This window comes from Rana temporaria, chromosome 3, assembly GCF_905171775.1.
Source record: "Rana temporaria chromosome 3, aRanTem1.1, whole genome shotgun sequence".
Taxonomy (NCBI): domain Eukaryota; kingdom Metazoa; phylum Chordata; class Amphibia; order Anura; family Ranidae; genus Rana; species Rana temporaria.
The window spans coordinates 186,517,297-186,533,227 of NC_053491.1; positions in this window are offsets into that span (position 1 = coordinate 186,517,297).

The following is a 15,931-nucleotide window of genomic DNA, read 5'->3' on the forward strand; positions in this document are numbered from 1 at the left end:
TCCGTACTGTGCCATTCTGTCACTTTGTACTGTTAATTTTCCCTTTTTGTTTTCTAGTGCATAAAAGCTAATATTCATTTCTTATGTCAACAGTTATGATGGAAATGTTCAATTGCACCATCTGGTTTATTTGCGAGATAGCCTCTCATTTACAGTAATATGAGAGTTCAGTTGAGAGCCCAGCTGGTATACAGATGTCCCGTCTGATTCTGTATTCATTTTCTCTGAATGGATTAGAGTCTACAGTCATGTTTACAATCAAACAATGTGCCCTGTATGGCACACATACATAATTCAAAGATTTGTAGAATAGTTTAGGTCACATGTATAGGGAGAAGAAAGGTGTCCATGAGGTAGATATCAGAGCATTTCAAGATTCCCATAAAACATTTATAACATCCAATGAGACAACCTGTGCTTTATTTAGTTATAGTTACACATAGAAAGAGCAGATGCCCAAGCTAAAAGGAAAAATGTGCTAATATAAATGCAGGGGTGTGCTATTGTTTACCCCCTCCTAAAAAATACTTTTTTTGTGCTTCAGAATAAAAGCTGTAGTTCTTATGCATGTACTTGTCCCATGTCAAGGACTCACAAAGCATTGGAGGCCCTGGATCAACATGAGTGCCAGAAAACTAGTATTTTCAGGAGTCGCCATCAATGGCACTTTCCATATTTTCTTAGTAATGGTTTACATAGCCATGCTGTTTTTTTTTTTATTTTTTTTAAGCCAGCAGCTACAAATACTGCAGCTGCTGACTTTAAAAAAATGGACACTTACCTGTCCAGCTCGCCAGCCAAGGACGAGCAATCGCTTGTCCCTCGGCTGCCTCGCTGCCATCCTTGGTTAGGGAATCTGGAAGTGAAGCGTTGTGGCTTCACTACCAGTTCCCTACTGCGCATGCACGAGTAGCGTGCCGTGCCGTCACTGGTCCCCGCTCTCTCCTGGGAACAGTGTGTTTCTCAGAAGACAGCGGGGGCTGCGGGTAGAGGCGTGTCTGCCGCAGTCCTGTATTCCCGGAAGTGGGTGCAAATACCTGTCTTAGACAGGTATCTGCACCCCCCCTCCCCCTGAAAGGTGCCAAATGTGATGTGACACTGGAGGGGGGGAGGGTTCCGAAAAGCGGAAGCTCCATTTTAGGGTGGAGCTCCGCTTTAACATAGCATAACTTGAAACAATATTTAAAAATTGCCGGTTACCTTTGTAAGTGCTTTTTACTTACTTAAAAATCCTTAAATTGTTACTAAACCCACAACAGTAAAATCAGGAAGTCCCACTGCTCCTGAAGCCCCCACTCCCCCCCCCCAAAAAATGACATGACAAATGTGGCATGTAAGGGCGCAAGGAGTGGATTAAGCGGAAGTTCCATTTTTAGGTGGAACTCCGCTTTAAGTATGTTCTTTCCTAGGACTAATGTCTGCACCACTGAAACATTTATTTGCTCTGTACTTCATTAATGGCAACCCTGATTGGTCCTCTTGTCTACTGGGTACAGTGGGACCTCGGATTGTGAGTAACGCGGTTAACGAGTGTTTCGCAATACAAGCACTGTATTTAAAAAAATCCTAACTTGGTTTGCGAGTGTTGTCTCACAAAACGGGCAGGATTCAGGCCAAAGCGGTGTGCAGTACCATGTTTGGCCTGAGGTGGGGGACGCCGGAAATGCTCGGAAAGACACGGAAATACTCAGTTCCGAGCCTTTCCGACCGTTTTCGATGCTCTCAGGCGCCCCCCCACCTCTGGCCGCATGCGGTATTGCATGCCATTGAAGTCAATGCGAACCAAATTATTTTTGTTTCCATTGACTTCAATCGCTTTGATATGCGAGTACTTTGGATTACGAGCATTCTCCTGGAATTGATTATGCTTGTGGTATATATTATGCTAGTGGTATAAGGAAACCCTATTCATTTTCTTATCCACTGGGGCCTATCTCTGTGCAGCAGCACTTCCTGTACAACCTGATCACTAATAACAATGGTGGTTTTAGCCACGCAATGGAGAGTTAACAGTGTCCATTGTCATTTGGCGGCAGAATATCAAATGCGAGATGAATTGTCTGCTCACTGTGATGTGTAGCATATGTTTTGGCATCACTGGGAATGACTGATTGTTATTGAACCAAGGACCTCTCCTTATTTAGAAGTGGAATATTGATGTTTTCTGTTTACATCAGCATTTACATCAGGAGAATAGTGTGTTGATTCAGATGCTTCCCCATCATTAAAAGTACTTGTAATCACTGCAAAATAGCATGAATAATAGCTAATTAATTGTAGTGCTAGTGACTTCATTGTGTATTTGTGATCTCATGGGAACAGCTGTAATATAAACAGCTGTATTTCAACAAATGAATTCATCCGTGAATTAAGAGGCTCATAAATATTCATAAAAAATGGATTTGCCTTTTTTGGAGTCATACAAATGGTAGCAACCTAATCTAATCTTGATATTACACTACCCACAACCTATACCCAGTAGATTTTGTTGGTATTCCAGCTAAGAAGCAGTGAAGATCTTGTTCCATGCCTAATAAGTGTAAGAAATCCTATGCGCTACCACTTTAACTAGATTACTGGGTGATTCTATGGTTTTAATGTAAGCAGCTGCTCATATTGGTTTCATGTTCATCGAATATGACACAACACTACTGTCCACCCAGAGAGCTTCGCTCGACTGACGCCCTGTTAGCAATTATTCAATCTAGTCGATCAGCTTCAAAAGGTGGCCGCCGAGTCTCCAAACAATGGGGAACTCTCTTTGGAACCAGCTCCCTCATCAGCTCCGAGCATCCTCCTCCTTGATGGCCTTCCGTAAGGGCTTGAAAACACTTCTTTTTTCACAAGCCTACAGATAGAGACTTGGCCTTCCAAGCCCTTAGCAGGACGCTGCCTTAATCCCAGGCTGCGGTCCATTGTCAGGGAGTAGGGATAGGCTTTTTGTGCCCTGACACCCCCCCCCCCTTCTTCTTATATTTCTGTTTATTTCTTGTCTGTTCCCCTCTTTTACTTAGATGTCCTAGTTTCTTCGTTTTGCTCTTGGGAACTGGATACCCCCAGCTTGTTGGTAAGCGCTTAGACGCGAGTTTCACAACTCGCATTCGGCGCTCTATAAGTATTTATTCCAATCCAATCCAATGTGTCCCCACAAGTGCAGATACAAATTGTGTAAAGTCCCATACACCACATTAGATTTTCTGCAGATTTTTTTCTTCAGATTTACCAAAACCATGAAGTGATTGCATACAAGATAGTTACATAGTTAGTCAGGTTGAAAAAAGACCATACAGTTCAACCATAAAAAAAAAAGAAAAAAAAATATCTGTTAAATGTTTCAGTGGTGCAGACATTAGTCCTAGGAATCTGATGTGCATCTGGGATAGCCCCCTCCTGGCCTGTTACACATTTGGAAGTTTCAATTATTGTATTTTATTTAAGTAAATTATAATATTTTATCTACGTGAAGGCTTTTGGACAGATTTCAGAATTATGTACGTTTCCAACATCATTTTTTTTTTTAATTTATACCTTTTAACCCCTTACATGCTTTTTATCTTCAGATATCCCTGTGTGCTTCTTCTGAGGAAGCAAATTTACATCTCGCGAAATGCATAAAGAATTTAAGCACAGACCATCTTGATTGATGGACAGCATCAGCTCAGTTGTTATATGTTGATGTCAGGTCTTTTCAACCTTGAAGGTTTTTGAATGCCATTTGATGATGTTTTTTCACTGTTGGTATACATGTATAATGATATGTGTTTTATAATATATGTCTTTTTTCATGCAATACATTTTCTTATATTTTACCTTGGTTGTGACTCGATAAAAGTCCCATGGGCTATAGATAGTTGTGGTGAGTATAGAGTGTTAGTTCACCTTTTCATTTTTTGTGAAAAGGTGAACCTACACTTTAACGCCCAGCTCAAAAACCCTTCCTTGCAGAGGGTTGCCCCCGCACTTGTTTAGGTCTAGGGGGCAAGAAAAGCTGTTTTACTCACCTGATCCTCCCCCAGATTGCGCTCCCCTACACTCTGTCAGTGAACTGATCCTCGGCATCCTCATATCCATAACAGGGCTTTGTGCTCTTCATTTGTTTTCATGATATCAGGGGCATCTGACCGGTGGAGCATAGGGGCAGGCCCGTAGCTACAGGACAGGCAAAACAAACAATTGCTTGGGGCCCCGAGCTGGCCTGGGGCCTCCAACTTTCTCTTCCCAAGCTGTAGCGTGGCCGAGCTCCTCTTCTTTCCTCCTGTCAGTCACACTGAGTGCTCACTTCCTTGCAGTCCGGCCGGGAACAGGAAACCGACTCTCCTGTACTGTACGGGTGTTCTGCCGAATAAATTCCTCCCGGCGGATAAGGACCCCCCCTTGTACTGCGCATGCGCGGCGCAGAGACTCCGAAAACACGTCAGGACACCTGACTGACAGGAGGAAGAGGAGCTTGGCCACGCTACAGCCTACAGGTAAGAAGGGGAGGTGAGAATAGAAAAACATGGGGGGGGGGTAAAAAGAATTTGAGAATGACCACGGTGATAATAGATCACCAACTCATAATAAGTTAATGTGACATATATGCTTTTATTCATATTTTACCATTTTGTGATCACTTTTATTGGCTATATTTTACACTAATTTGTAAGATATTTTTATAAACCTCATTGGTTGATGTACACTATATGGAGCCCTCTTTTATATTTCATGCTATGCTGGGGTACTAGTGATTCATCTTGCCCCACCATCACCCCTTCCATCCACCCGGCTGTTGGTTTTCTGCTTGCTGTGGTTCTGCGCTTTGCTTGCGTGCGTGCGCTGGCCTCCATGTCCATTTTGCTTGGGGCCCCCTAATTCCTTCAAATGGCCCTGCATAGGGGACCAGTCTTGCAGTGTGAAGGAGCCGCAGGAACAGAGGACCAGGTTAGCAAAATTGTTTTCATAAACAGTAACACAGGGGCTCAAAGGCCTAGTGCACTACAATACATACATTATTAAAGAAAAATCCAGTGAGTCCATACTCAAAAAAGTCTAAAACAGCGATGAACACAACCCAAGTGGAAAAGCAGTCCTATTAGAGATGAATATCATACAACTCTGACATCACTTATGTGTATGAGGGGTTAACCCTCTTCTTCAGAGTGAAGCCATTGACTTTTGTGTGTATACACTCATTGGATTTTTCTTTAATAAATATTATCTAATATTTATTGTAATGCAGTAGGACTTCTGTGCCCTTTTGTTTCTGTTTATATCTACATTTCAAGATTTCTCAGAGGGCAGCATTAGCGAAACATTAATGGGTGTTGGCATCAGAATGGCCACCTACTACAAGTCCTTGGGGTTCTCACGAATGCTTTAGGGCTACGGTGGCATGTTTTTATGCTGTTTTGTAGCAAAACTGCTTACCGAATCCCCTAGTTGTAAATAAAGATTTAATCCTTGCATTGTGGAGACAGCTGCACTGCAAAGGAGTATTTTTACTTTCTCCAGACATCAGCTTTAACATGTGAACTCAAATTACTGCTTTACACAACCATTTGCATACAGCCCAAATTAAATCACTCAGTGATCTCTGATTTATTTACAATCCAGCAGTAAAACTTTATTTTATATAGCGCCTTTAAAGGTAGCTTCTCAAAGCGCTTTACAAGGAAAACACAAGAAATACATAGGATAACATAAAGGAAAAAAGGGACAGTTATGTGAAACCAATTTATGGATGTGCCAAGTTACTTTTCAGTTACTAATAATTTGAACCCAAATATATGGCTTTTTATATCATGCATTTTAAATTGGATACTCTAGTGAAATGGAATACAGACAATTTCAAGAAATCTCTGCAACATTATTTCTGCTCTTTTCTACTCAGTGGACTATAATGTCATTTGAAAAATTGATGACTAGATATAAAGAGATTTGAACTATTACTTTTATTCAACCAGGAGAACTTGCATTGGACCATGACAGTAGTTACTGTTGCAAAAAACATCCATAGTTAGAGACAAAAAAAAATTACTTTAAATTCTCACCAAGGAACATCATCCACTTGTCTGTCCTGCCAGCAATCAAGAGTTTAAAAGCACTGGTCCTTTTTTTCTTTTGGAATAGGTTTCAAAGTATAGTCAAACACGAAGGAAGCAGCAATAGTAGATAATCAGATAGTAATAGGCCAAATATGAAGTCAGTTTTATTTTATTATCTAGGCTAGTGATAGCGAACCCTTTTGAGCCCGAGTGCACAAATAGCGACACAAAACCAACTTATTTATTTCAAAGTGCCAACATGGAATTAAACCTACCAGCGGCTCTGTACAGAGGAAGGGACTGATCATCCCTCTGAATGAGCCCTAAGGAACCAAAAACATATTTTTTAAAGGAGTGCGTAACGCTCAGAATACTGGGATCAGAGATGGATGCATGTGCTCAGAATACTGGTATCAGGGATAGATGCATGTGCTCAGAATACTGGGATCAGGGATGGATGCATGTGCTCAGAATACTGGGATCAGAGATGGATGCATGTGCTCAGAATACTGGGATCAGAGATGGATGCATGTGCTCAGAATACTGGGATCAGAATACTGGGATCAGAGATGGATGCATGTGCTCAGAATACTGGCATCAGGGATGGATGCATGTGCTCAAAATACTGGGATCAGAGATGGATGCATGTGCTCAGAATACTGGGATCAGGGATGGATGCATGTGCTCAGAATACTGGGATCAGAGATGGATGCATGTGCTCAGAATACTGGGATCAGGGATGGATGCATGTGCTCAGAATACTGGGATCAGAGATGGATGCATGTGCTCAGAATACTGGGATCAGAGATGGATGCATGTGCTCAGAATACTGGGTTTTAGAGATAGATAGATAGATGCATGTGCTCAGAATACTGGTATCAGGGATAGATGCATGTGCTCAAAATACTGGGATCAGAGATGGATGCATGTGCTCAGAATACTGGGATCAGGGATGGATGCATGTGCTCAGAATACTGGGATCAGAGATGGATGCATGTGCTCAGAATACTGGGATCAGGGATGGATGCATGTGCTCAGAATACTGGGATCAGAGATGGATGCATGTGCTCAGAATACTGGGATCAGAGATGGATGCATGTGCTCAGAATACTGGGATCAGGGATGGATGCATGTGCTCAGAATACTGGGATCAGAGATGGATGCATGTGCTCAGAATACTGGGATCAGAGATGGATGCATGTGCTCAGAATACTGGGTTTTAGAGATAGATAGATAGATGCATGTGCTCAGAATACTGGGATCAGGGGGGTGATGTGAAGGCCTTTTCCAAAAGCAGTGTTCTCTGCCCCCTCACATCCTCTCACATACACAGCAGTGTCCGCTGTGCCCCCCTTTCCCCCATAGCACTGTCCTACCTGTGTATGTGAAGTCCTCCATATTTCCATGCTTTGGCCCGAGCCCCTGCACAGGAAGCCGCTCTCTAAGGCCTGGAAGGGAGGAGTCAGTCTTCTTCTCCTCGGTATCCAGAGGCATCACTCGCTGCTTACAGCAGACACTTTTGCCTCGTTTCCACTGAGCGGATCAGTTCGGTACGGTTCGGTACGGTATGCTATTTTGGGTGTTTCCATTATGAAAGCGTGCCATAAAACCGAACCGTACCGCACCATTCAGGGTCCTGCTTCTCATGTGGGTCCATAGAAAATGGAACGGTACGGTTAGGGCGGAGCTACTGGCGTCACACAGTACTTTCCACTGATTGGTGGTCAGAAAACATCAATGCTGACGTCAAAGCAAAGCGCCAAACAATCACCACACAATCACCACGTCGCCTTATTAGTCCATATAAAGGAGAAGGATGCCAGCAAACAACAGCAGGGTCTGGTTATCTGAGGAACTATCTACGTTCTTAGCAATCATCGGTGATGGCGTTATTCAGAGTGAGCTTGATGGATCAGTGAGAAATGAAAAGGTCTATAAAGATATTTCTCAGCGGATGGCAGCCGAGGGATTTGAACGGACGTCGGGCCAGTGTAGGGCAAAGCTTAAAAAGCTTAAAGCACAATATAAAAAAATTAAGGACCCCAACAGCCGTAGTGGAAACTGTCCAACTGCTTGGAGGTGGTACGACGCCATGGACGCCATTTACGGTCATCGGCCAGCAAACCAAGGCAGGGAGGGAGGTCTGGACTCTGCAACTGTAATTCTCGAATCCATGGTAGACCCCTTTGGTAAGTTTTTTTTTTTAAAACTTGGCATAGGATATCGCTCTGCTTACCATTTAAAATATAATATCTAACCATATGTTTATTTTCAGAAACAGTTGATGGACTCTCCACTGATGCATCAAACTTATCAGAAGATGGACCTTCAATGTCTTTCAGCAGCAACAGCAGCAGTATTTCCTCAAGCCAACCACAGAGTAGCCAACCACAGAGTAGCCAACTACAGAGTACTCCCAATGCACCAAGGCACAATGGTAAGACATGATGATAATAAAGTAATTTTTAACTGTGCATTTTCTTAAACTAAAACAGCAGTGGGGCAGATGTGCAGGAGGTACAGTGTTGGAATAGATGAGAAGGGGGGGGCCAGCTGTGGGGGAGATGTGCAGGAGGTACAGTGTTGGAATAGATAAGAAGGGGGAGATCAGCTGTGGGGGAGATGTGCAGGAGGTACAGTGGTGGAATAGATAAGAAGGGGGAGATCAGCTGTGGGGGAGATGTGCAGGAGGTACAGTGGTGGAAGAGATGAGAAGGGGGGGATTAGCAGGAGGTACAGTGGTGGAAGAGATGAGAAGGGGGGGATTAGCAGCAGGTACAGTGGTGGAAGAGATGAGAAGGGGGTTCAGCAGTGGGCAGATGAGCAGTGCTGTGTATTGGTGTAGCAGATGAGCAGGGGGAACAGAGGTGTGGCAGTGAATCAGTGTGGTACAGTCTAGTGGGGCAGATGAGAAAGGAGCTTACAGTATTGGTTTGGCAGATGTTACCAAAAGCAATATTTAGGTCTTTTGTATATTACAGGTGAAAGGAGAAGGTTACAGTTGGATCTGCGCACAGTCATGGAGGATATGCGGGCAGCAGAAGAAAGGCAGCTGGAAAGAATGGATAACCTTTCTGAGAGGCGGTTTCAAGCACTACGTCAGGATGCACAGGAAGCTATGCGCCAGGAGGCAGAAATTGCCCGGCAGCAGATGGAGCAGTTGGCTACCTTCAACCAGGCCTTCCTCGGTGTCCTTGGTCAGCTTGTTCAAGTGATTGGAGCCAATCGTCAACCCAGGTCACCACCCAGACAGTAGTGCCTTTCATGCAGCACAGGACCTGTACCCATGTTTACGTTTAAAAATATATAATTAGAGTGGGTTTTAAAGGTTAGATTTTTTTTTTTTTTTAATAGGCTCCTTTGAGCCATCAGCGATCACACAAGATTGGACACATTTGCTCCTTGCTGCACATGGCTTTCTTTGTGCTGCTGCTCTGATTCCCTTCTGCCTCCTTTGCGTTATCACCCCCCTTGGACGGTGGAGCCTGGATTTCAACAAAGGGCACCCCCGATCGCTTAATTTCTTCTCATTTTTGCATTGTAGATGTAATTGCGAATATACTTGGCATTTTTGGTTTACCTTTTCCTTTAATTTCCTTTTTAGATGTTTTTTTTCTTGGTCTGAATTTCTCACTTCCTGTTCCTTCTCAGTAAACCTGACAACATCATCTGAGCTGTGTTTAGTCAGTCAGCACAGCTTATTGAACAGCTTACTGAGGAGGAACAGGAAGTGAGAAATTCATACAAAGAAAACAAAAAAAAAAAACATTTCTTGGAAGTGAAATTGAAGAAAAAAACAACAATGCACTAGCTTAGGGATATGCAATTAGTGGATATCCAACTGTTTCAGAACTACAATTCCCATGTGGCATAGCAAGACTCTGACAGTCACAAGCATGACACCCAGAGGCAAAAGCATGATGGGACTTGTAGTTCTGCAAAACAGCTGGATTTCCGCTAATTGCATATCCCTGCACTAGCTTAATAAAAAACAAACCTTTACAAGCTCTTTATTGTAAACAATGTTTCTACATTATCAAAATTTTGCCTTTACAAAATATGTAGGAAGATGATTTTTTTTGTGGAATAAAAAACAAGAACGACTTCTCTGAGTATGTCTGATTTTATTTAGCATATAGCAAAAAGTAATTAAAGATTTTAATTATTCACGGTAACAACGTTAACGTTAAGGTGCCTCATCAGAGCCTGACGTATTTCACAGCACTCTTCTTCCATATCCTGTGCTGCTATTACTGGTACTGGCTCTTCTGGAGATGTATTCCAATCCTGGTCAAAGTCTTCTCCATGACTTTCACAAAGATTGTGAAGAGCACAGCACGTTAGGACCATGGATTTGGTAAGTTGAATGTCACTGTCATTCCTCTTCATAAGACACCTCCATCTACCCTTAAGTCTTCCAAACGCATTTTCCACTACAACACGTGCCCTGGATGTTTTCTTGTTGTAGATTTGCTGCTCTGTTGTTAGGCGCCCATTGTCAGGAAATGGTTTCAGGATAGGCAGAGTCCCCAAGCACATAATAGCCAACATTCACCCCACAAATGTTCTTAGTGCTCACGGGGTACAGTCCTCCCTGGCCAACCCAATCCCAAAATGTTGACAATCGGAGAACCCGAGCATCATGCAAACTCCCAGGCTTTCCTACATTCACATTCCAGAATAGTCCCTTGCCATCCACTACTCCCTGGAGGATGATGGAATGCCAGCCTTTTCGGTTGAAGTAGTCAGTGTGGTATTCTTGTGGTGCTATTATTGGTATGTGTGAGCCATCAATAGCACCAACACACTGTGGAAGGCCCCACCTGTTCTCAAAGTACTCAGCCATGTCTTTGAGCTTTTCCCTGTTAGGAAAATGAACAATTTCAGGAGCTAGCAATGTGCACACAGACTTACAGAAGTCCTGCACACACCGGCACACTGATGATTTGCTGACACCAAAAAGATGACCTATACTCCTGTATTCACTGTTGGTAGCCAGCTTCCACAGTGCAATGGCAATTATTTTCCTTACAGGCAAACAGGCTCTGAAGTTGGTGCTTTTCTTTTCCATCACTGGACGTAGCTTGGCACAAAGGAATGAGAAGGTTTCCTCTGACATCCTTAAATTCTGCACCCACTGTCTGTGGGTGAATCCTGGGACGGTCACATTCCACCACTCATTGGCACGAGGGAAAGCCCAAATCACTGGTTGGCGGCGCTGCTTTGCCAAAAGGAGAAGCATCTGTAAAAAATGCAGTGTGTCAGTGTGTATAGGTCAGTGTGTGTTTCAGTGTGTCAGTGTGTGTGTGTAGGTCAGTGTATGTGTGTGTATAGGTCAGTGTGAGTGTGTCAGTGTGTATAGGTCAGTGTGTGTGGGTCAGTGTGTGTGTCAGTGTGTGTATAGGTCAGGGTGTGTGGGTCAGTGAGTGTGTCAGTGTGTGTATAGGTCAGGGTGTGTGGGTCAGTGAGTGTGTCAGTGTGTGTATAGGTCAGTGTGTGTGGGTCAGTGTGTGTGTGTGTGTGTGTGTGTATAGGTCAGTGTGTGTTTCAGTAGGTCAGTGTGTGTGTGTATAGGTCAGTGTGTGTTTCAGTAGGTCAGTGTGTGTGTCTGTGTGTCAGTGTGTGTATAGGTCAGTGTGTGTCAGTGTGTGTGTGTGTCAGTGTGTGTATAGGTCAGTGTGTGTCAGTGTGTGTGTGTCAGTGTGTGTCTGTGTGTCAGTGTGTGTATAGGTCAGTGTGTGTCAGTGTGTGTGTGTATAGATCAGTGTGTGTCAGTGTGTGTGTGTGTCAGTGTGTGTATAGGTCAGTGTGTGTCAGTGTGTGTGTGTCAGTGTGTGTATAGGTCAGTGTGTGTCAGTGTGTGTGTGTCAGTGTGTGTATAGGTCAGTGTGTGTGTGTCAGTGTGTGTGTGTCAGTGTGTGTGTGTCAGTGTGTGTATAGGTCAGTGTGTGTCAGTGTGTGTGTGTCAGTGTGTGTGTAGGTCAGTGTGTGTTTCAGTGTGTCAGTGTATGTGTGTGTGTGTGTGTTTCAGGTAAGTCAGTCAGTTGTGCTTACCCTATAGCGCTGCCGTCTTTGTCTTAGCAGCACAAATGTATACTTCTCCTCCCGGCTACACATCCAAGCTAAAAGTTTTCTTCTCTTTTCGGCTGTGTTTCTCATTGCCGCTCGCAACCTTCTCTCATACAGTGCGGTATGAATTTTGCCTATAAAGAACCAAAAGGCTAGCAGAGAAAAGACGAGCTGCTGAATGACCTCCATTGTTGTTGTTGTTGTTTGGCTGACGCTGAGTGACGCTGCATCACGTTTCTCGTCGCACTAGTGTGACATCATGAGAGGCATTTTTTCTAAAACCTGTATGGCCCTGGCGGTCCGATTTGCAGTGGAAACGCTCACCAGAATAGACCGGACCATTCAAACCCGTTCCATTCTAAACGACCCGAACCGATCCGCTCAGTGGAAACGAGGCATTTGTAACCTATCCACTGGGCTGCCCTCAGTGAATGCAGGGAGGGCTTTCCTCACATCTGCCGCCCCACTGCCCGATCACACTCACACTGCCGCCAGGGGTTAGTTGAGCCAAAAGAGAGTAGATCCCAAATCAACCAGCTGCTCCTTCGGGGGTAGCGATACACACGGTAGGACTTTTTGACAACAAACTTCAAAATGAGCAGGTTTTCAAAAAAATCCTACCGTGTGTATGAACAATCGGACAAACTTTTTCGGTTTTCATCAGACAAAAGTTCGCTCTGAAAACGGACAAACTTTTCGGCAACAAAAGTCCTACGGTGAAAAGTCCTATCGTGTGTACAGAAATCCATCGGACTTTAGTCCAAAGTACAAACACGCATACACAGAACCAATGTTAAAATCAACCAACAATAGCAGAAGTTGACCAAAGGGTGGCAGTAAAGAGCAGAAAAGAGCACAAAAATCCACTGAAAAGTTTGTTTGAAGTCCGATCGTGTGTATGAGGCTTTACTATTCTAAAATAACAGGAACACAGACCTCAATATAGAGTATTTGGGAGTATCAGGGCACACACATTGTGAGGCTTCATCTGCTCACCACCATGTGTGTTTAAGCAACTTTCTGACTCACAGCTTCTAGATAGCCTGGTATGTCCAACCTTTTTTCTAAAATATACATGAACGTGTGAATTTGTGACAACACATTACACTAGATAAGTCATTTGCTTGATATGTCGTCCACTTGTTGTCCATATGTATGGTCCACTTTTTTTTTTAATAACATTTTGAATTTTGTTACAAACATTATAAAGTACACCTCAGTTGATTTCTGTCTAAGACAAAACGCATCAGGTCCCCACGCCAGCTCCAGCTGCCCTTACCACGCAATTTTTGTCTATTTCGGAAGCGTTTTTATATATATATATATATATATATATATATTTTATAATTTTAAGCTTTGTTGTTGAATATTTTCTAAATAAAGCTTGCCAGCTTTTTGGATTTACACTATGTGGAGGACCTCTATTTTTTGTACTTTTCAAGTTTGGCGGAATCCTAGCTTGGATATTTAACCCTATCACTTCAGATCCTGATGTTGATCTGACAAAGAAGACTTTCCAGTGGAGAGGAGGAGGTGTCCTGTAGATCCAGTCCCTTTAAGTCCTTGGTGTGAATTAAGCGCAGGTGATCCACCACTGTACGGTGAGCTGGGTCCACATTGGAGGGTAAGATTATTTATTTCTCCCCCTGCCCAACGGTGAAGGCACTCCCGGGTGATACTCTCTACGGCACACCATCTATGCTCATATAGATCACTTGAAGGATTGATCATAGCGTGACTTGGGACAAGTTTCCCTCCATTTTGGATGCCCACTGATGAACTGTTTAGTGATAGTGGTTTCGGAACCTTGTAGCTCATTTTTATGAACATTGTCATATTCCATTTTTCACAGTTCACTATGTGTCATTCACATATTCACGCTTTAGACACATGATTTTAGGTATTGTCTGCATCTCGGATACATTTTATATCTAGATTGCTATTTTTGTGTTTTTTATTATATACACATTAACAGATGTTTTTGGCCATTTCTGATATACACCATACTGTATTCATTCACTTTTATGGTCATATGTACTGTTCCCACTACATGCATAATAACCTATAGATTTAGACCCCTTTCACACTGAAGCGTTTTTACAACGTTTTAGCGTTAAAAATAGCACTATTAAAACGCTTATAAAACGCTCTCCATGCATCTCAATGGACCCTTTCACACTGAGTCCTGCAAGCAACATCTTTGAAGCAACTTTTGGGCGCTGAAAAAAACGCTCCAAAAACGTCCCTCTCCATTAAAATGAATTGAAAGCGCTGTAAAAACGCCTTACCTTTTCACACTGAGGCGTTGCACTGGCGGGGCATTGAGAAAAGTCCTGCAAGCAGCATCTTTGGAGCAGCTTTTGGGTGCTGAAAAAAACGCTCCAAAAACACCCCTCTCCATTGAAATGTATTGAAAGCGCTGTAAAAACGCCGTACCCTTTCACACTGAGGCACTGCAAAAATGCCCTAAAACGTTAGGGTCTTAGCGGTGCTTTACCAGCACATTGGGATTGCAGATGAGGCTTTGCTCGAATAACGCTCGAAAAACGCCCCAGTGTGAAAGGGGCCTTATTATTTACATTGTTTTCTTACTTTGTAATTTTTATATATGAAATTGCCATATTCCATATTTTCACTTATGTTTTATAATTAATGGTTCATTCCATTTCTCACATACACAGCGCTACACTTAAAATGTATTATAGAGTACAGAGCAACAACAGGAGTTGAAGCGTATCGCAATATAAAGAAGCAATTTAGTTTACTGGAAGGTGGGTTGTAATTCAACAAAAATACAAGCCATTCCTGTTAAGATAAATGAAATAAGAGCAAACATGGCAGAACTTGTTAGATGAACGGGATGGGGGGGGGGGGGGGGGGGGGAGGGTGCGGCATGGGGAAAAAGTGGGGTATTAAGAGCTGCATATCACTAAGTTAATTAACAATCCTGATAATAAAAAATAATAATTCATATGTAGAAAGAAAAAAAATAACATCAATACATTGAAATATAATATTTACAGTAATATCGATTAGAAGCAGATCCACATACATACGCTGCGCCCGGCGCATATGTAAGATACGCTACGCCGCTGTAACTTACTTGGCTTTGGTTTGAATCCTCAACGAATTTGCGCTATAAGTTACGGCGGCGTAGTGTATCTCTCGCGGCGTAAGGGCATGGAATTCAAATTGGGCGGGTAGGGGGCGTGTTTCATTTAAATGAAGCGTGTCCCCGCGCCGAACGAACTGCGCATGCGCCGTCCGTAAAAACTCCCAGGGTGCATTGCTCCAAATTACGTCGCAACGTGAACGTAAATGGTGGCCAGCCCCATTCACGGACGACTTACGCAAACAACGTAAAATTTTCAAAATTAGACGCGGGAACAACGGCCATACTTAACATTGAGTACGCCACCATATAGCAGCTTTAACTATACGCCGGAAAAAGCCGAACTGAAACGACGTAAAAAAATGCGACGGCCGGTCGTAAGTTCGTGAATCGTCTGAAATAGCTCATTTGCATACTCGACGCAAATTACGACGGGAACGCCACCTAGCGGAAGCCGAAAAATTGCATCTAAGACCCGACAGCGTATGAAGACGTACGCCTGTCGGATCTAACACAGATGCCGTTGTATCTTGTTTTGTGGATACCAAAACAAAGATACGACGCGCAAAATTTGAAATTACGCGGCGTATCTAGAGATACGCCGACGTAATTTCTTTGAGGATCTGCCCCCCAGTCTTTAATTACTGATAAATGGCCATGTACCACACCAAAAATAAATGCTGAATAACCAAAAAATTCAATTAGTACACCTAGAATTTTGCAATTC